Genomic DNA, 20,541 nt, shown 5'->3' with positions numbered 1-20,541 from the left:
AAATGATTGTGTTGTCGCCAATTCACCGGCATGCCAGAGAGATGAGACAATCTGGTTTCAGTGCATTCACGTATTATAGTTTCTTTAGATGGCGTAGTGATGCATCGACGCCCGAACAAATGAGTGAGAAATATATCCCGAGAATAATTATCTGGGATGATATTTGTACAGTATCCATAGAAACGTTACAGATATTTCTTGATTGGTTATCAACTAAATCTACTGCAATTATCACGTATGGCAATCATGGATAGCTTCCGCCGTTTACAGGTGAATCACCACACAAATGGGTGATAAACTATGTTGGCCACTATGAAGAAATTTTGTATGACTATCAATCGCAGGATAAACAACGACAACTGAAATCTTTAATCAGACTACAACCAGATAAGATTCAATGTGAAATCATGCGTGCTGTTATTCCAGAGACACCAATGTCTGATTTCTGGAATTTATTGTGCACTAATGATCTAATAGTTGTATCTAGGAAAAACGTCTGTGATTCACGTAAATTATTTGAGCTTCACAAGAAAACATTTCATGATAAGCTAGTTCCATTATGTTATCGACCAACAGACACACTCAGCAAAATATACTTGTTGATATTACAGCATTAGACACCGGAGGTGTCCTCAAAAAACACAAACTCGTTCTTAATGATATCGATGAGGTTCCAGTAGAGACCGTACAACAGGCGTTGTTGTTATACTCATCGTGCTGAATTCACTCGTGTCATGGATTAACAATATCAGATACAAATATCTGGATTGGCGATGATCGCATCGAATGGTCAAATTTAGTTTATCTGGCTGTGTCTAGAGTAATAAAAAAATATCAGCTACTGAGGGTTTTCTATGTGCAGGAGTTGCCATCAGTAGCAGCAGCTGCGCTCCGCCGCCGTCACAAGCAACAACAGCGGAAATTATCAACGCAACGTAATAAAAATTGACAAATTATGCGAGAGGTGACACAAATTACGCCAGTATGATCTGGATATGGAATTTGTCATAACGCTTAAACAACGACAACATAATCACTGCGCCTGCCGTAACATAATGTTGTGGCAATATTTTCCTAATGATGTACGACAAGGTATCGTGGACAGAATCGATACGCAAAAATGTCATGGCTTGAATGTAACAGACGTAGAGAAGGTTCGTTCTCAACGCGTGTGAATCTTGTTAGCGGTTTTTTTGTTGGCACTTTTGGGGACCCCCCCCCCCCCCCGCTAGAGTCTACGACGCCGTATCCAATCTGGTGGTAACTGGGTGTTTTAAGGAATCGCCTGTAATTGTTCACGCACAATTCCAAGTTGAGGAGCTGTTGAAACTAGTCTGTAAATTGGGGGAAACGTAGTAGATCTTACCTTTCTTGAAATTTTATGCGTTGTTACACTCCACACGGGACCAGTTGCTCTTGCTGCACCACCCTCAAGTTCACCAGGTTCATATGAATGCCTCGCTGTTACTTTACTACCCAACACTAGTTGTTGTAGCTGATCTGGTGATTTTCGTCGTGGTATGTGTTTTATTTCGCAAGTGCATAGACAAGTTTCATGTTAATTCCACTCGTGATCTCTTTGTTTATTGAGGCCACCACGTTAAGTAGTCTCGCAACCCATTAATGAGATCTGTACCTGAGTGTGCAGTAATTCTTGGGCATATTTTTGTCCAAAGAGTCGTTGTATAAGTGTTTGATAAAATCGTTCATGACTGCCTGATTGCGATGTATCGCGGTGTGTCCACGTCTAATCTTATAGTGTTGTTGCTGCATCAGCGTCGTTACTACACCGATACATTCTTTTGCCAGGATCAACCTGCAGCATTTGTGGCCAACGCAATGGTCCACGTTGATAAATTCGTTCAAATGCTGCTGCGACCCCAGTTTCTATTTTTGACGATAACGGCTGAGCCTCTTTGTATCCGCTTGCCACATCTGCGACAGTCAACGCTTATTTGTATGTGCGCCGTTTATACGCGTCATGTGCTTAAAACAAGATATCTGCCGGATGAACTTCGTTGGGTGTGCTGACATCAAACCGTCAACGTTAAATCGTTTTGGTACATGGAAGATAAATTTGCTATATGGCCTGTCGTGACGACCAATTTGCGGTTACAGCTCGTGTGACACCTGCTGCATCGACGAGTTTTTTAATTGCTGCTATACCTCTCCAGTATCCGATTGGACTATAACAAATCGACTTCATTATTTAATTGTTGGGGTTTAATTGCCAGCTCCCAACATTATTTTACTTTTCATCACCGATCTTATCAACCAATTCTCGAGTGATCCTCGTATATTTTTATGTTTTATCGAAGTCAGCGTATGAATCAACTTGACACCCGCGATATGTAGTTGTTCTTGATCTGGATTTTTATACACGACATCATGAACATGGCATCCTTGATCAATCGCATTTACCTGAAATTCGCCTGGTTTTGGTTGATTTCTTCGTGAAGTCTAATATCAAGTATCAAGGCGAGTTCCAGGACCACACTAATTGTATCCTGGGAGATATTTTCATCAGGATACTTAGTCCAATGCGTTCCAGGTGTTTTCCCGACAGCCTTAGCAATATCACCACCATGGATCGCAGAACGATCCAACTTCAAAAACTTATATTTTGTGTGCCGCATTTTACACATTTATCTGTAAGTGCCGCCCTGTTATTTCTCAAAGTGGTTACTCTAAGAAATTTAGTTCCAGTGACTGTCTTGCATCTAACACAATATAAAAACACAATATAAAAGCATGATTATAAATAATATTTTATCTGTACAATATGAACGTGATTGACCTTTTAGCAATACGTGAGCAAGCACCGGTGAAGCATCATCCAGTGTTACCTAATTCCATTCCAGCTATTATAGTTGGTCCATCTGGCTAGAGTAAAACCCAGTTGCTGCTCAACCTGATAATGAGATGGCTCAAATGGGACAAACATTATTTACTAGCGCCATCCGTGGATGACCAACGATGGTACTTAAGGAATTTAAAGACTTTTCAGCGGGCGAGGACGATGTTATTGAATTGAACATAGGTAAGTTTAAAAACTTCTTCGCACATGCTCAGGAAACCCCTCATGGATTCATCACGATAGGTTTACATAATCCAGCAACACGTTATCGAATTGGTCTTGACAAAATCTTGTATTAAAGAAATACATTCATTGTGTAATAAACCAGGAAGATATTAACGAGATTATCTCTACGATCAAACAATTACAACCTGATGGTCTCGCGATTCAACTCGATGTTGAAAAACCAACGAAGATTTTGAGATGATACAGCAGCGACGTGAAGATTTATTTAACTACTCTAACGCGAAATGGAACTGTCATTGTCGAATTTAAACGAACAATATGATATAGACAAATGTGTTCCATTGGCAAACGTGATTGAAAAAAATACGATCAGATTTGTCTCGACAATATGAAAACGTAAGCGGCTGTAAGTGCACGTGCGAGGCAACTTAAAAAAAACCTTGTATTGAATCTCTTAAGATACCCTGAGAATCCGCCAAGGAATCCACGAAATAGCGAGTCCACCGGTACCCCAAACAACTGACATATAGAAAACAAGTTAACGACCAAAAAATGTTGGGGTTTACTTTGGTCACTGGCCGAGAAAGAATATTGCACGGTCTGTCGCGCACAGACAAACGAACAGTTAAATCTTCACCAGGTGTGTAAAATAAAACCGACTTGGTCGGTTAAAGGAAAACGTATTCGTGACAGCAATGGATTATGACATTGTAAATAAACAGGATTAACGGGTACCAACACAATCTAATGACCCAGAATGACATCCGGGAAAAACTGTAAAGAACATATCCCTGCTGGGCCTGTCCTAATGCTTGCCCAGACGAGGTATAGCTACCGACGACTAGATTTACAGAAACCGTCGATGTGATGTTGACAGTCTGTTGTATTGGAGGACTTGTTCATCATCTGATGGTGATTGATTTACCACCGGCCATCCAAGCAGTTCTGATTCAGGACTCACGTATGGAAAAGGCCTAATCCTGCGTCGATATTTCAATGGCGGCACTCAGCGTTGGCTCGTGTACCTTGATAGCGGTCTTTGATTATTTTCCTGTTATTGATTTAATTTTGTGTTGAAGTTTATCATTGATTTGTTCGATTTGGTATGATACTACTGGAAAATAAGCGGTTGCCTTGGCGAGGGGTTTTCCACCTCTGATTTTATAGAGGAAAACTAGTGAATTATTAGCATCTACTCCACCAAAGGATTTTGCCTGAAATTTGGCCAACTATAATAAACTCGCAATTATGCAACTGCGATTTCAAGTGACCGAGCATTAGGAGCTTTTATCGGAGTTCCAAAAGCAATATCGAATTCAGGCTGTGTTGACGTCTCTGATATCATTGTTGTCGTCGGCGATGCTGTGTTAGCGATGATCTGTTCCAGTGGTGTGGTTATTTCTGAGGTCATTATAATCTATACGGTGGATTCTAAATATTGAGCTGGCAACGGTATATTGGCGTTACTGTGATAATGATAATCAATATCCTTAGTTGCATGAACTTTATTGTCTGATATTGCACCGTCGTTTAACCCCGCTGACAGTAGCGATGATATATTTATGCACGCATATGTGGCAGCGTAAGTTATTTCCGTATGCTCGTGCAATTTGTTTTACTAGCACATATATATTTTTTCTCGATAATATTGAGTATACTAGTAACACCAACAACAACAACTACGCGGATTCCAACCACAGGCGGTATCATCTGCGTCGTTGATACTGTGCCGACAACAACAAACACTCCGATACCAACAACATGCGGTATCATGTGCGTCGCTGATAATGTGCCGATTAATGTCGTTGTTCCAGCGACCAGCGAGGAAACCGGGTATACAGTATTGTCGATGACGATGATTCGCCTGCGATATATTTTTCTTTCATCATGTGCTCGTTGATGATTACTTTCAGCGATGCCTTCCATGTACATGGTTGATTATACATAAATGATTGTGTCGGATTCCTTATGATATATACTAAGTTAGCAACCGAGGTTTTGCCGCGACGAATTCTAGACACTACCAATATGTCGTTGCGATTTGGGCTTTGTCTTCTGGATCCAGTACGAATATTTCCTTAGCATTTTAATTTAACACGATTGAGATGATTCCGGAAAATATATCAGTGGAATTACGCCATATATATGTCGTAAATATCTTAAATTTAGCGGCGCTAAACACGGAGATCCTGTATACCGAGGTAACCCGGGAGGTATGTTTGACTGAGATGTTTTGTTGTGACCAAGTTGCCGATCCAGACCGTACTGTGTATACCGTGTTGATGAGCGGAATTGCCTGAACAACATGATTTTGAATTGCTTTGATTTGTTCGGCGCTGTCAACGAGGCGTGTGAAAATTCAGCAAGCTAAATATCGACAACCGTTGGATTTCCAAAGAAATTATCTCGGGTTGTATATATGTTTCTACGAAAATTTTAAAACACGCTTACATGATTAGTGTATTGATCTCTAAACGTGGTCAATCCATAATCGACTGTTATTAACGAGGTCACCATCGGGATGTTGATGTTGTCCACGTATTTCTTCGTTAACCTGTTTAAAACGACTGTTGTTTGTGACCTACTGTGGCCCGATGTGTGGCCCGAACAATAGCAGTTTCTCAGCCAAAAAAAGGAGACTATAATAGTCTCAGATCTCTTTGTAAATTCTGGTAATGTTCTGCACATTACGCTAATCTCATTCGGATTATTTACATTGAAAATGATAGTCTTTTGGAGATGAAATAATCACCCCATGATTACCATCCAAAAAATGTAGTTCAATGCCGTTTATATCTCCTCTATTAAGCTCATAACCAACCGCTTCTCTGCGAAACATATGTGTGACAGATATTCTGAAATATTCTTTTGATAATATATTCCGAGCGTATGGGGTTCTCAACATATTAACGTTGCTGTCCACGGGAATGATGGTAAATGGATCTAGTATAAATGCTCTGTTTATAATGTCCTGTAAATCATTCATTATAGTGTTATCTGTATTAGTAATATTATCATTTATCTTTGTGATCTCTTCTCGAAGTTTTTCAACCTATGCTGATGTTTCAGAGAACGATATGAAAATCAATTCGATTGAGGTTCAACTCTTACAATATCACTGAGCTGTGCGGGAATGTCAGCGAGCTTAGTCCTGACGACTATTGGGTTTCCAAGACAATCACGGGTGACCTGAGTAAGAATCTGATAGTTTCTGAGATGCATCGTAAACGCGGTTGCGTAAAAATCATACTCAGACCGTAATGCGGTTAATCTATCACTTGTTGTTATTAACAAAGTCCTTCTCCCAAACCAGCAGTTTTATTTCCAGTCATGACGAGTGAACCGGTCATTGAGCCACCGGATATAGGAATATGTCTACGAAACTCTGCAATTTATATATTCGAGTTTTTTGTTTTTCTGTCGCCGATAAATAGCACGATGCTATCCTTGGTTCCACCGAGAACTCCCAGGATTATATAGACCCACTTAATATTGCTCGTCTTTATCTGTCATTGCTGATCCTGAAAAATAATGACCTAATCCGGATCAACCCCGGTGAGACAAACAGATCAGCAAGTTCATCTTGCATCACATATGCAGATAAATCAACTTCACCTGGGCAATTACGTCTAGCAGATCTTCTGTAAATATCTACCGTTATAAACTATTAACCTGTTTAAAACGAACACTTATGTATTCGTACACGACTTTATGCGGCGGTGCTGATGACCTTGACAGGCGTTAAGTACCTCAAGCACTTCTGGACCGCGTACTGGTAGATCCGTTGTTGTCTGTGTTTGTAATGTTGAATACCAGGGTGGTATCTCACCGTCTGCCACTATATCGTAGAAATTCTCTCGGTGGTGTCAATCCATACGAATCAAAATAAACAACTCCACGTGGATCAAATGCGTATGCAGCCCAATCAGTACAAGGGCGGAAACTTCCAATATTGAGATTAATGCTAACTATTTCAACACGATTTGTTTTTTTTGGTAATTGACCACGAATGAAAAACACCTCTGAAGTTTTTTTAAATGTTTAATCGCTGAATACCATCAAGTAAATCAAAATTTGACATGGGGAGTTTTAGACAAACGTCACCAGCAGTCTCAGACCTTAACCATACAGAGTTCCTGGTAATCTTAGACCGCGTTTTTTGTTGTTGAGGTATTCAGTCTGTGTCCTGTTGCTTTTTTAGTGCCATACAGGCAGCTGTTCCAACGGCACCAAGTGCAGCTGCTTTGCAACAGCTGGAGCAGCTGCTGTAATTAGCGCTAGTAATTCAGCTAGAAACGGAAATATACCGCCGGGTTTTGTTGTGTCGCTGATCGCATTCGCAAAAAGATCAAGTCTCACACCAATTTTGGATTTATTGGCATCATAGTAGTGTTTGAAATTATGTTCGGTAAACGATAATGTATGGGGGCCTTGCAACGCCGCTGACTTTAGAGCTATATTTCCCCCAGAATTCTTCTTCGATGCAGATTGAAGCTTTTAATCTGACCAGGTGTCGGAGTAATATTGACGTGATGATATGACATTATAACATAATGCATACTCTAATCACATGTTTGGAGAACTTTTGCATGTTTTCAACGAGAGCATCAATGCCTCTTATTCGTTCACAAGTACATTCAAGCAACATTGTTTTATGTGACAAGATAACAGCGATTGATTGGTATGCACCAGCTGAAGCAGGACCAACAGTAGCTGGCACATGTATGGCACATGTATGTCAACGGCTGACTCTCTTAATAAATCCAGATGTTCCAACCAGAAATAATAAATTGGATAAAACGTCGAGAAATCCCGCTGAGATATCTACAGTCCGGAGTCGACATTCCCATCACGCCCCATATGTCTAATCAAACTATGATACGCCTGTGCAACGTTGTTTTGGTCAAAATTCAGTATTATGTCTTAGGATGGTTCTTTATCCTCAGCGAAATTGTAGACACCACTAATCTGTCAAATACCTTTGGGTTTGCTGTCTCGTCGTTATACCTGGCGGCATGCCGAAATGCAACGAATATGTGTAGTGGTATTGAAATTCCCTGCTGTGATGCGATCTGCCATGAAAATATTCCTGCTGTGCTGGGAACAACCACTAGTCCGCCTGGTATGGGGGAGGTCGTGGGTTCGATCCCCGGCCGAGTCATACCAATGACTTATAAAAATGGTACTAGCAGCTGCCTTGCTTGGTGCTCAGCATTTAGAGGTTAGTATTAGGACTCGTCGGCCTGGAGTCAGGATAATGTGACTGCACACTGCAGACATAGTAGCGATATGACTGAATTTTATTTAAAGCTACGTTAAAAAATCAGAGTCACACACACTGTTCTAGGAGTTGTGTCTGTGGTCATTGTCAGCCACGATAGTGTTGACTTGCCGCCGTTATTTATGAACGATACTAATTGTTGTTCTTCAGTCAACGACGGAGTCATCGTTGGCTTCCATGATGCTAGTTTTGTTAGTTTTTCTTTACCAGTACCACCCCCACCAACCCCAGCAGGCCAGATAGCATCTTTGTTTGTGGCTCTTCGAACCAGTGCAATTGTACGTTTTTCTCCGAAGATAACGTTTCTAAGATGTCTACAAAATTTGAAGATATGTGACAGTGGTATCATATATGAAAATCCACTATCTGCGTTAACCTGAGATAGCCGTGCTGCAAATCCCAGGCTGAATTCTGGATTAGCACTCTGTAGTGTCGCAAAAGCAGCGGCTGTTCTAGGCATCATTTCCGCTAGTTGTGGATTAACCAGTTCTAATTGTACCACGAGATTCTGCTATCGTCAAGGTGGTCAGTAATGTCCTTCGCGAACACCATTGATAGACCTACGGATCGCGAATAGTCATCGCTGTATCTTGCAAGACCGATACTTGTCGTAGTAATATCAACGTTAACAAGGCATGCTTCGATTTCTCTACCATCAATTATCTATGTGGCACTGTAAATCAACGCCATAATACCATTGTTAACAAATCCACATTGTTTATTTGGTGCATATGCGGTATCATCATTTTTCACTAGTTTATCGTGAACTTCAATAAATACCTCAGCGGGCAAGAAATAACTTGATGTATCTTGGACTTGTAATTCGATTCCTCCGCGTTGGTCTGGTTCTCGTGCTTCATAAGAATAATAATGATAATCACATACAAACTCATCTTTGAGTATTGGTGCATCCATGTCATATTCTGGATCAGATACACACTTGAACAGTTTTATTATAATTGGTTGTTGTCTAAAACGACTTTCTAACAATGATCAGTAAGTGGTTGATCAGCAACGACGACGGGCCAGACCTCTACCCGCTATTCGGTTTGCGGTTTTGTTTTGTTCTATCTCCTCAGCAGTTTGTTTTGTCAGAGATGGCACACCTAGGTTTCGTACTGACTGTGTGAATTCGATGTTGTTGTTGCTGATATTTATTGTTTGAGGTAAAAGATTTTTAGTAAATGCTAATTGTGACCCGAGATCAAGGAGAGAATTATAGATAGTGTAACTGAGAGAATATTAAGATCTAGCACTTTGCTTGTCACGTTGAGTGAGAAAATTTTCTAACAATTCCTGCTTCATGTTATACATATCTTCTTACATAATTCGTAATTCAAAGTACTTTGGGTAATGTCAATACGTGTTATATAATATTACGACTTTAGACCTATTCTGAAACAAACTACCTGTCCGTAACTTAGACATTGCATTTCAGTCAAAGTCGCGGTTACTTCAAAGAGAACCTTTCCGCGGGGTGAGAAACTATAAATGATGAAGTGATGATGGTGAACGTACCCTCAAATTAGCAGAATTGATCTAGTTTCTGCTCTTTAAAAATATAACTATTATTTTCGTTTTTTGGATACAGGGAATATTTTAAGCTGTCTACACATATTTAATGCACATCGTAAAATCTAATGATAGGCTTGGAATTGCAGGGTCCTATCATGAAAGCTATAATTAGCTTAAGATATAAGTAACTCTTGTCACATAAATACAACAAATTAAGCACTGTACCGCACCACTTATGTATAATTACTGGTCTTGCCTCAGGTTTGTCAGTGAGTAAAATCGTAAAACTTTCCCAACGTTTGGGACCGGTAATTTGTGTCTTTTCGTGGAAAGAAATTAAAGTGTTCATTCCAAAGAATCGGATAAAAAGATTCAACATACAAGTGTTTATTTAACCCAAACCCACTTACAAGGCACACGATGTAATCAATATCGCCCATACTCGAATCTAAGATGAGCCCGATTGCAAACTGCACAGAGCAAGATCTGCCGTCACATAATGCGCTGGTCGATCTGGGTCTGTGCAATTTTGTTATGAGTAATCAGATGAAAAGACAACATACACCCTGATCTGAAGACGAAAATATACTACAGCAGATTAGGATCTTTGTTGTTTGCGAGCATAAACGTTACGTGCCGGGAGGGGCAGTAACACGTAAACACAGTAATCTACATTTGTTTCTTAATACTTTCAAGGGTGTAATAAACATAATAACTCCTATATTAATCTAATATACATTCAAAGATAAACTCACGGTGAAATTTGCAATGAAAACAGAATATCCGATTTAGAATGCGGAATGGTTTATTATTTGTTATACAGCACAGGTTATATAGTGAAGACGTGCCTTGACCCAGAGATGCCGATACGGACCGATCGATCCTGAAAATCGAACCCTGAATCTACTAGTCATGAATTCAACGCCGTAACAACTGGGCAAAAGTGTCTTCCACGAATCCTGAATGAGTAGTATAGAGATTTTAAAAAAATATTGAAATACTCCAAACTGAATAATTGTGTTTATTGTCCAGTCAGCTGCCTGCTTGATCGATGCATTAGTCATCCTTGACAGCATTAATTTCTTCTCAATCTCGAGTTGACATGAAACAGATATAAAGCTGAATTTAGACGGTGCATACATAATAGTTTACGAGGTCCTATAAGAAAACAGCCTGTCACATGTGTGAGCCAAAATGTGAGCACGGGTGCGTGTTGCATGTTCCTATCTTAGAAATAATATCAAACGTATTTAATTTTAATAAAACATTGCCCATAATTACAATTTAGTTATATGTTTCTGCATTAATAAAGTTAGTTTTACCTGCTTGTTTTTAAATATCATAGAATCGGCCCGTTAGGTCAACGAAGACGTGGTTCGTTACCTCGGTTGTAGTTGGCTTACATCAACTTTATTATGATAATACGAATCTGTCATTATAATTTTTAAAATAAATGTTATTAAATTAACAGAACGGAAGAAAATCTAATCTTTATTTGCAACTTAAACACAATGTTTCTCACATGTTTCCCTTTGCAAGTGACTGATATTAACCCTTATAAACATTAATGATAGGGAAATTTAATAATCAGATTAATTAGAAGATGGAAACATCAGTAAATCTCACTTTACAAGCTGCCAGTAGATATTTAGCTAGATTTAAAACACAATTTTCATCATTATTTTCGAAACGTTGTAACAATTTCAAAATGCTTCGGATTCATTCCCTCTACAATGACCCATAAGTAGTGAACGGGTTGATTGAGAAACCATGGGACCTTAAGGTTACAATAGTGAGTTTTGAAATGGGGGACAATGGGACTTAAACATGGGTGGATCTGTCTATGGACAATATGAATTTAACATAGGGAAAGTATAGCGACAATGAATTGGGTCTGTCTAGGGACAATAGGAATCGAACAGGGGTGACGTCACGTACTGGACGTTTGTAACAATGTTGCAAGAGGCTGACCTCAATCGGGTGGAACAGTGTGGCAAGGGACTGACCTGAATACGCGTTAATCTTGGGACAAATAAAGACAGACATAGAGGCATAGACATAGAGACCTGGTTAGAGAAAGGGTTAGAGACATAGACATAGACATACATAGATATATGGACATAAATCTATCACACAAACAATCGAATAAATATTTTTAGGCTAGAGAGAATAGGCATCTTTCTGAGACAGATGAGGGGACACACACACACACACACACACACGCACGCAAACAAAAATAAAAAGCACACCCACATGTACGCGCACGCACACACACACGTACGCGTACGCACACAAACAAAAACAAAAATAAAAAATACACACATACACACACAAACACTAATATATTTTGGCAAATTGGTCAGTCTCTCTTCGTGTATTTAATATGTGTTAGACACATTTATTAATTTGATGTCCGGCAGTGGCAAGGAAGAAGAGTCGGTCAGAGAGGAGCCCGCGCTCTTGGTTAGACTGCTGATGATAATAAAATTTAGGCCGCATATGCAGCTCGTGCTTTCGCGACCGGTTAAGTCCTGAAGGTCAGGATTCTTAATTAGTCGGGGATGTGGGTATGGTGCCACCACAGCCCCGTTTTTATGTGTAAATGTCGCACTCCTTAATTTTGGAATTTTGAACATGTCTAGGCGAGGCAAAGAGGAAAGGCAACATGGTGACGCAGTAAGCCATTTGAAGTCGGTACGCCTTGGAACGCTGAATGGAGATTTTCTCGCTTTATATGTCTAAAGCTCGGACGCAATAGAAAACATCCCTACGGTTTTTGGTAGGAACGCTATAGCTCATCTCATGGTGAGGGATAGAGAGGAGTCAAAGAGCATAGATAGTGATAACATGTTTTTAAAACAAACCATCAGCTATAATTTTTGATAACTGTTTTATTTAATCAACAAACCACCAACAAATAAATAACATCAATACATTTTTTCTGTTCATTTTAATTTCACATTATTGAATCGTGTCGTCTGGGCATTTCTGCATTCCTTCTCATAAGTTCGATAATGTCGTCTTCCAAAGGTGGTGGTCCACACGAATCAAAATAACCAACACAGGCATCGTGGGGAAAGTAGACGGCTATCCAGAGGGTTACTGGGAGAAGACTGTCGTCCGTGTTGATGACATAAGTTTGATGGTCTTTAGGTTTGCGATGAGGAAGTTCATCTTTAGCGTACATTATAGGATTCTAAGAAGCTGTGTACGAACTGTTTTTCAAAAGGTAATAAAATTCCCAGGTAACCATTTTGTTTTGTTTTTTCTTCTTTCACAGGTAATGATAAGTTATCAATTCAATCCTGACTTTTTGCTTGAATATCTCGTCTCTTCGCTTCGTCTCCGTACTCTGTGCCAAGAGGGATTCGATGCAATGGGTCTTTAAAGCAGTCAATGGAGGGGAGGAATGATCACGCAAGTCTTTATACCACTGATGTAACACTGCCTCTTCCGAGCCGAGATGAGACCCCAAGCGTCATCCAGATACTCGTCCAACTGTTCGTCTTGACTCATCATCAGACATTTATCGTGTTCAATTTGACTAGGATGATCTTTATGACATCCATATCAATCTTTCTTGGTCAACCCTATAACGTTTTCTGCTAGGTGTTTGGCAAAACAGGAGACTAAATGTTGATCTTGTACCGGCCCTCTGGACATTATCATCACTCTTCGTCTTTGTCTTTTTTGGTTGGTGGTTCTGCTTCCAAGGTATCCTCCAATTCGATTTCCAAAGATTCTCTACCATTCAAAGAGGGATAATAGTCTTCCATAGCTTCCAATAGTCCAGAATGACTTCTCTCAAACTGTTGATTTCTAGAGTGTTGTCGAATTCGGCGTACAAGATGAGTTCACCGTCTTTAGTAGAGGTTTAGCAAACTAAAGTTCCACACGAAGCTGACCAGATTTTAGAGGGTGGAAATGCCCCTCGTCGCTGCCATGGTCTGGAGTGAAATTAAACGCCCACAAAGCTTAACTCCCTCCATAATCGTTGTACGAAATGCCGTGACTACTGTTTGTCCCTAGCTTTCCGGTAGCTTCGTACAAGGACAAGTACGATCTCAAGTAAATTCTGCTTGTCAAAGTCAGGTTTTAAGGGTCTGGTACACAAGATTTTGCTATCGCGACTGACTTCAATCTTGGACACGTTGGAATACTCAAATTCGAAAGGATTTTGATCGGGGGCTTCATTTAGGGCTGCATTGCTAACGATGCCAATGATTAAACGTTTGGGTAATAGTCCTTGGAACAGATAATCTTGGATCTTGGATCTGAGTTCAGCGGCAATGGTGAAAGTTTTCACTTCCACGCTTCGTATAGGATGCTTGGAGGTCGTTCTGCTCAATGTGTGACTGACATTGTTTACCACTTTAGGTAACACTTCCGCGCATCGCACCTACAGTCTGTCTTCTTCAATGACTGTTTTGTAATTGACAGTATTTGCCATCAAATGGAAAGCTTAGGATTCAGTCTGAGGCGGACGTCTACTCCGTTCAGCAAATACTTCTCTTGTAACCACATGTCCAATGCAAACGATCTATCAGTTCTAAACTCTAACGAGCCTTTATTTTGTTTCGTTGGTCGTTGAATCCCACATTGTGGTCTGGTTTTTTCTCTTTAATCAAATCGGGGTCTCTCAATTTGCCTGACGTGTCAGGTTTCCATACTACGCAAACACCCAGATGGGTGTTCTTAGCTTATTTTCCGTACGTCAAGTCAAGAGATGTTCGAGGTACGCTCGGTAAAGGTAAGTATTCATCCTGCTGCTGACGAGTTTGTTATTCAAGTACCAATCCACTTCGCTGAACAAGGAAGGCATGAAATTGTTGACGGGAGCTATTCCTCATCGCCGTCTATAGCATTTAAAGTCGAACGTTAACTTTCAGGTACAAGTAACTGCTCTTAAGATCGATGTAATCTTCGGGCTGTCTTTTGATTTCAAATTCGATGGGGGCTGTGGTCGTTAAAGAGGAGAGGGGATAAAATTCCACCCATTGGGATTCTCGCATCGTCAACATAGTGGGTGGCATGGTAAACAGATTCAATTCCAACTTGAAACATTCGTCAGAGTCTCGGTGCATCATTTTTTCTCTCTGTTATTAAATAATCAAATACGTCTAATTCTCTGAAGGTTCTGCTTTTCTTGGTCTTTCTAGCTCTGTGTGTGTGTGATGGCCTCTTGAGGGGTGTTTTTGTCGTCGTCTCATTTTACTTTATCATTGCGTTGCGTCAGGTAATCAGGAATGCCTGACACGGAAGCGTCCAGTGCATTTATAGGAGTTTCGCGTCGGCCCAAAATGTCTTTTCCAGTTTGAGGCAAGGCATTTTTGACTGCTCTCAAGAAGACTTCTTTGGGATTTTGTTTGTAGATGATGACATTTTGGAGAAATCCTTTCACTTCCGTCAAAGCGGCATCTTTCAAGGTATGCAATTCTCGAGTCACCATCGGTTTCAAAACAGGTGCCGCCGAATGAAACGCCGATTTCAGCATATTTCCTAAAACATGTCATCGCTGTCATGCGACGGTACACAGAATACATGACTTACAAGTCGTTAGAGAATCTTTTTCAAAAATGGAGTTTCACCGTGACTTTCCTTTTGGAGAATGGAATATGTTGTCCCGACTTACTGACGGACAAATAGTGAAGATGTACAAATTCGCAGTGAACGTGATATGTGTTTGCACCTTCCTCGTCATTCGTTGCGGCAGAATCCACTTTGAAAGGAATGACTCTCAGTAACGGTGCGGACCTGTCTCCCACCACGTTGTACTCCCACTAGACTGGAGTACACAAATATCAAATTCAGTCCGTCGTTCTGTTCTACAGGGTGACGAAAATACTTGCAAAATTCGATATTGCTATTGATGTTCGAGCTGAAATTAGGAGCCAATTTTTTGTCTTCTCGTTAACTTTCAAACAAACAATCATTAAACCTGATGGACATGTATGAGTATCTTTAAATTTCATCATCAGGCGACGAGCCACTTTACGGTACTCGATGGTGACATATTGTTTGGCTTTCGCAAGTGTTTTGCTTAACACTTCCTCGAACCTAGAAGCAAACGTGTCCACTAAATGTTTACCGATAAAATGGTAGTCTGCCTTAAATGTCACAGTATAGACGGTGAATAACGGATTGCTTGCTGCAGTTTTAATACCTGGAATCATGATTTCATTCATGAATTGTTGCACTTGTTCGTTCAGGATTTGGACGAGGAAAGTGTTTTGATTTTCAGTGATGTTTTTGATTTGAGTAGGGTAAACCATTTCAGTCAAAGCCACTTCCCAATGGGCTTCGTGATCCAAGTGTATGGCCTTAGGTAATTTGGCCGTGAAACAGCACAAAGTATTGATGGGAAAAGAATCAATGGAACTGTCACTGGGTAAAGTTAAGTAATATTGGTTCTTCATAATTCCAGAGTTCTGCTGTCCGATGGGTCACTGGAGGTCAGGAGTGTCTAAAAGAGGGTTATTGTTGTTATGGTGGTGACTGTTGCGTGAGTGACTGATGTTGGCCGCAAAACTCCCGTTGTTAGAGTATTTCAGGGAAGGATTGGGAGAAAGGTACCCGATGAAACTGCTCCGTTGTTGTTGTTGTTGTTGTTGTATGCTTTAACGCCATTTTTCAGCACACTATAGGCTATACATGGCGGCCAGTATTAATGGTGGAGGAAAAACCCGGCAAATCCCCGGAAAGAACCACCGACCCTCGAGAAGCTACTGGCAAGCTTTCCCACATACCCACATTGGCCAAATCCGAGACTCGAACCTACGCAGACAGAGGTGAGATGGCAGTGGTCCGTAACAGAGAGCCCTTTAGACCACACGGCCACTCGGGGCCCCAACTGCTCCGTAAAATGGTTCACAATTGTTTGTGTCCTTGTTGCAAACTCAAATTGGCAGTGACAGCACCGATGGCACAATAAGCCACAAAGATTTGGCCGTAAAAGAGGATTTGCTTTTTACGCACGCGTTCTCCACACCACACCAACAAGGGTTGCTTTTGTAAATCTTGCAGAGAAGAACTCGGAGGGCATGATGGTCACTTTTTAATAGCCGGTGACTTGCAAAGCTTCGATACAAGAGTCAAAACTATGAGTCAAAACTAGGAAGATATCCTTTCCTAAGTACTTTTGCTTCTTTGACACGTCGTTTTCCCACTTTACGGGCTCTTCGATCGAGAATGCTTTCGATGTCGTACACTTCGTCTACTCTTTTGGTCTCTCGTTGTAACTCAGGGAAGTAAAACGTTCCTTGTAACACTTCTCCGTTCATGTCTTCCAATTTGTAGATGGTAGGACGACGACCACACACTCGTCCAGTGACACTAAACAATTCGGTGGTCCAGTTGGGTTAAGTAAATTTTGTTTGCAGTGCGTCTGATTTTGCCACTGCGCACCCAATCTCCCGTCGTCAATACTCCACCTTTCTTGTGGATAGTCACAGCTGGTTACGTACCAAACATGCGTTCAAAGATGATCAATTCGTTGTCGGGAGTCACTTTTTGGGAGCACATCCGATGCTGCCATGGTAAGATTTGTTGTACGCTTTGACCAGCTGCGGTAAGACGACGATATAATCGAGAGTGCGCTGACGCATAAAATATTTCCATATGCATTCTTTCAAGGTATGTTGAAAACGTTCTACGAATCTGGCTTTGGTTTCTGGATTATCGGTGGTGGAAAAATGAATGTCTCGTTTTTTAAATTCGTTTTGGAAAGCTTGGTTCAGAAATTTGGAGACATTGTTGGTTTGCCATCGAATAGGGTATCGAACGCTTTGTTTCAACACCAGTTTTAGGGTTCGCACTAACTCACTGCTCGATTTGGAAGTCAATGGCACGACCTATGCAAATTTGAAAAAGACGACAATGACACAAAATAAACATTTGTAGCCACGATTATAGGTGGCCAAATGACAGGCATCGGCTAAATCGGCTTGCCATTGATGATCGATGCCCTCCACTGGGGTGCGATTTCTGGAAATTTTCGTGGAATGAGGTTGTGTAAGGTGTACGTGGCTTGTTCTTGTAACCATCTTTGCACTTTAGATAAAAGGACACTTTTCAGTCGGGATTCGAAAGCACGATACAACTTCTGATTTCGTCCGTATCACGCAGGATGGGATTGACCCACAGTAATTACTGGCTAGCAAATTACCACTCTTCATTGACGCTACTCTGGATGGGGTGAGGTGGTGGTTTGGAAACGGCTTTATGTGTCTGACGTGCCACGGGAGTAGACGTCGAGGGTAATGGTGGTGATAGTAATGGGATTGCTTTTGCCTTGCATCCTTTTTCTCCTCTGATTTCCTTTCTTTATTTTTCACTTCTGTCGAAGTAGGAGTAAACATCATTTTTTTTAACCCAAACTTTGAGTTCTTCTTGTTGAGGTGGGGGGAAGGGGTCAACAAGGACATTATAATCTTACTAGGAATTGGAGTCGCTGATGACATTTGAAAGAATTTTCATGCCTCTTCTTACTCAGGTTTCCGTGGGACTCGTCTGAATTTGTCACTGGGCGTGGTGGTGGTTGTGGAGATGTACTTTTCAGCAGGGTCTTAAAATCTTTTAGAGTCGGTCGAGCTGTTTCGTCTAAAGCTTTCTGGCGAAGGAATTGAAGTCGTTGCAACACTTGACCGTAACGTTGCGATTTTTCCGTTTCGGACAAATCGCTGCGATGCATCATTGATTGCAATTCGTTTTGTAACTGGGACATCTCTGTCAAATGAGGATTGGGAGTTAAATCAGGGGTCGGTTGTACTTCCAAACGATGGAATTCCATCAATCTTTTGTAAGGGACAAAAATCAGGTTTTGTCTTTCAATCAGATTTCTAAGGTCACGTATGAGATCTTTTCTCCCCAGAGGTACCTTTGATCTTCTTTAACCTTTGTGTGTATATATATATATATATATATATATATATATATATATATATATATATATATATATATATATATATATATATATATATAGATATATATGATCTATCCCTTGTGAAACAGGTACCGTCATGAGTCCCATAATCAGTGGTTCACACGTGGCTTTTATCACGGGTTCTAATAACAGGTGCATAAATCCTTCACTTTGTATGAACATTTTTTTACTTTGACGGAGGGATAATTTCTTTTGGATCATTTGGCGAAGAACCGGTCGATGTTTTCTGATGTTGAGACAAATATATCGTTCCTTTCAAAACATTCAGGCAACATTCGTTCCCAGGATCGACGATGTCTTTGGAAGCGGCTTGAATGAGTTGTTTTCGCATGGGAGAATTGGTTTTATACAGAACTGAAAACACGTCCGAATGTTTGGTTAAACAAGAAGGAAGTCCTTACCTTTTCTTTCATTTGGGTTTAGGAGAGGGATTGCTTCTCAGGGATGACATCTTTGTTTGTTTCGGAGCTCACACAAAAATACACTGATGTCGGTGACTTGGCACATGCCCTTTTATCTTATTTTTTTGGTGGAGTCTTTTTTGAGTGCTTAGAAAAGTTTATAACCAGTGTTTTTGACTATCACTTTATACAAAATTTGACGACTTTTTTTCTATATCGCCCAACAGATCTACCCTATGGTTGCTCCTCTTTTTCTTCGGACGATGGGGTCTTTTATGGGATAGACGTCGATGCATGGCTTAGCGTTTCTTCGGATGCGGAGTCGAACGACAAGACACTCCTTTTCTTTTTCCTTTTCCTTTTTGGACAGGAGAACGGCAATAGTGGTGGTGTCCATTTTTGGTGGGTGACATCTTTTTGCATTCAGGAGGACAAAAGACTGATACCCATCGTTAACCCAAGGTCTTTTATTACAGTGGTGGAGTGCGTCGCCACTGATTGTTGGTCCGTTGTACCATCATCATGGCAGGCATCACTCGACGTTAAGGGATTCTCAACGGACTAAATCGGATCACTTCTTGCTAGGATAAATCGAGTAAACTCTGCAATTGCCCGATCTCTCTTGGACTTTGATTTTGGGGGAGGGTACTTTGTTAGCAGCTGCCACAGCAGTTAAAGAGGAGGAGGGTGGCACAGCTGGAGGATAAGTTCCTTAAGAGACAGGTTTCCGTTTTTTCTCTCCTAAAATTAGGAAAGTCGCGTGTCATATTGGGTTTGGCTGGCATCACAATCAACGGAGAAGTGGAGTACATGAGGCTACTGGAGACGCGGTCATCGTCGCTGCAGATATTGGTTTGGGGATATAAGGTTGCGTCCTGGTCGCAGTCGCCTCTCTTACGTGCAAAAGCTGTTTCCTAGAGTCTTTTCTGGAGACTTTTCTTTTTCTGTGGTTGTGACCTGGTCATGACACCACTGCTCGTTCTGTATACATTTGGGTAGAGGAGTTGCTTTTTTCTTGGGGATGGTAATGTTTACACAGTCTCACAGGTATCCTCCATGAATAGATTTTTCGGGCTTGTCCATGTCGATGACAGTCTGTCCTGAATGGACTGGATTTCCTCGGTGTCGGATATTTCTGGCACTGTGACTAAAACAGGTTTAAAAGTTACTTTTTTCACTGTACGTTTGAATTTATGATCACAAATCTTTGCCATAGTTTGCCACTTTTTTTTGTGCAAGCCTGGAAAAAAGAATTTTCCAGTCACGTACACCTTGCCATTGAGGGTGTAAGTCACAAGCTAAACACACATTTTCGTAAACATCCTCAGTGACTAAAAGTTAATGAATCTTTTTTCCCTGA

Source organism: Sinohyriopsis cumingii, chromosome 11 (genome assembly GCF_028554795.1).
Source record: "Sinohyriopsis cumingii isolate HCF-2022 chromosome 11, ASM2855479v2, whole genome shotgun sequence".
Lineage (NCBI taxonomy): Eukaryota > Metazoa > Mollusca > Bivalvia > Unionida > Unionidae > Sinohyriopsis > Sinohyriopsis cumingii.
The sequence above is the reverse complement of the archived record's forward strand: the minus strand, read 5'-3'. Positions refer to the sequence as shown.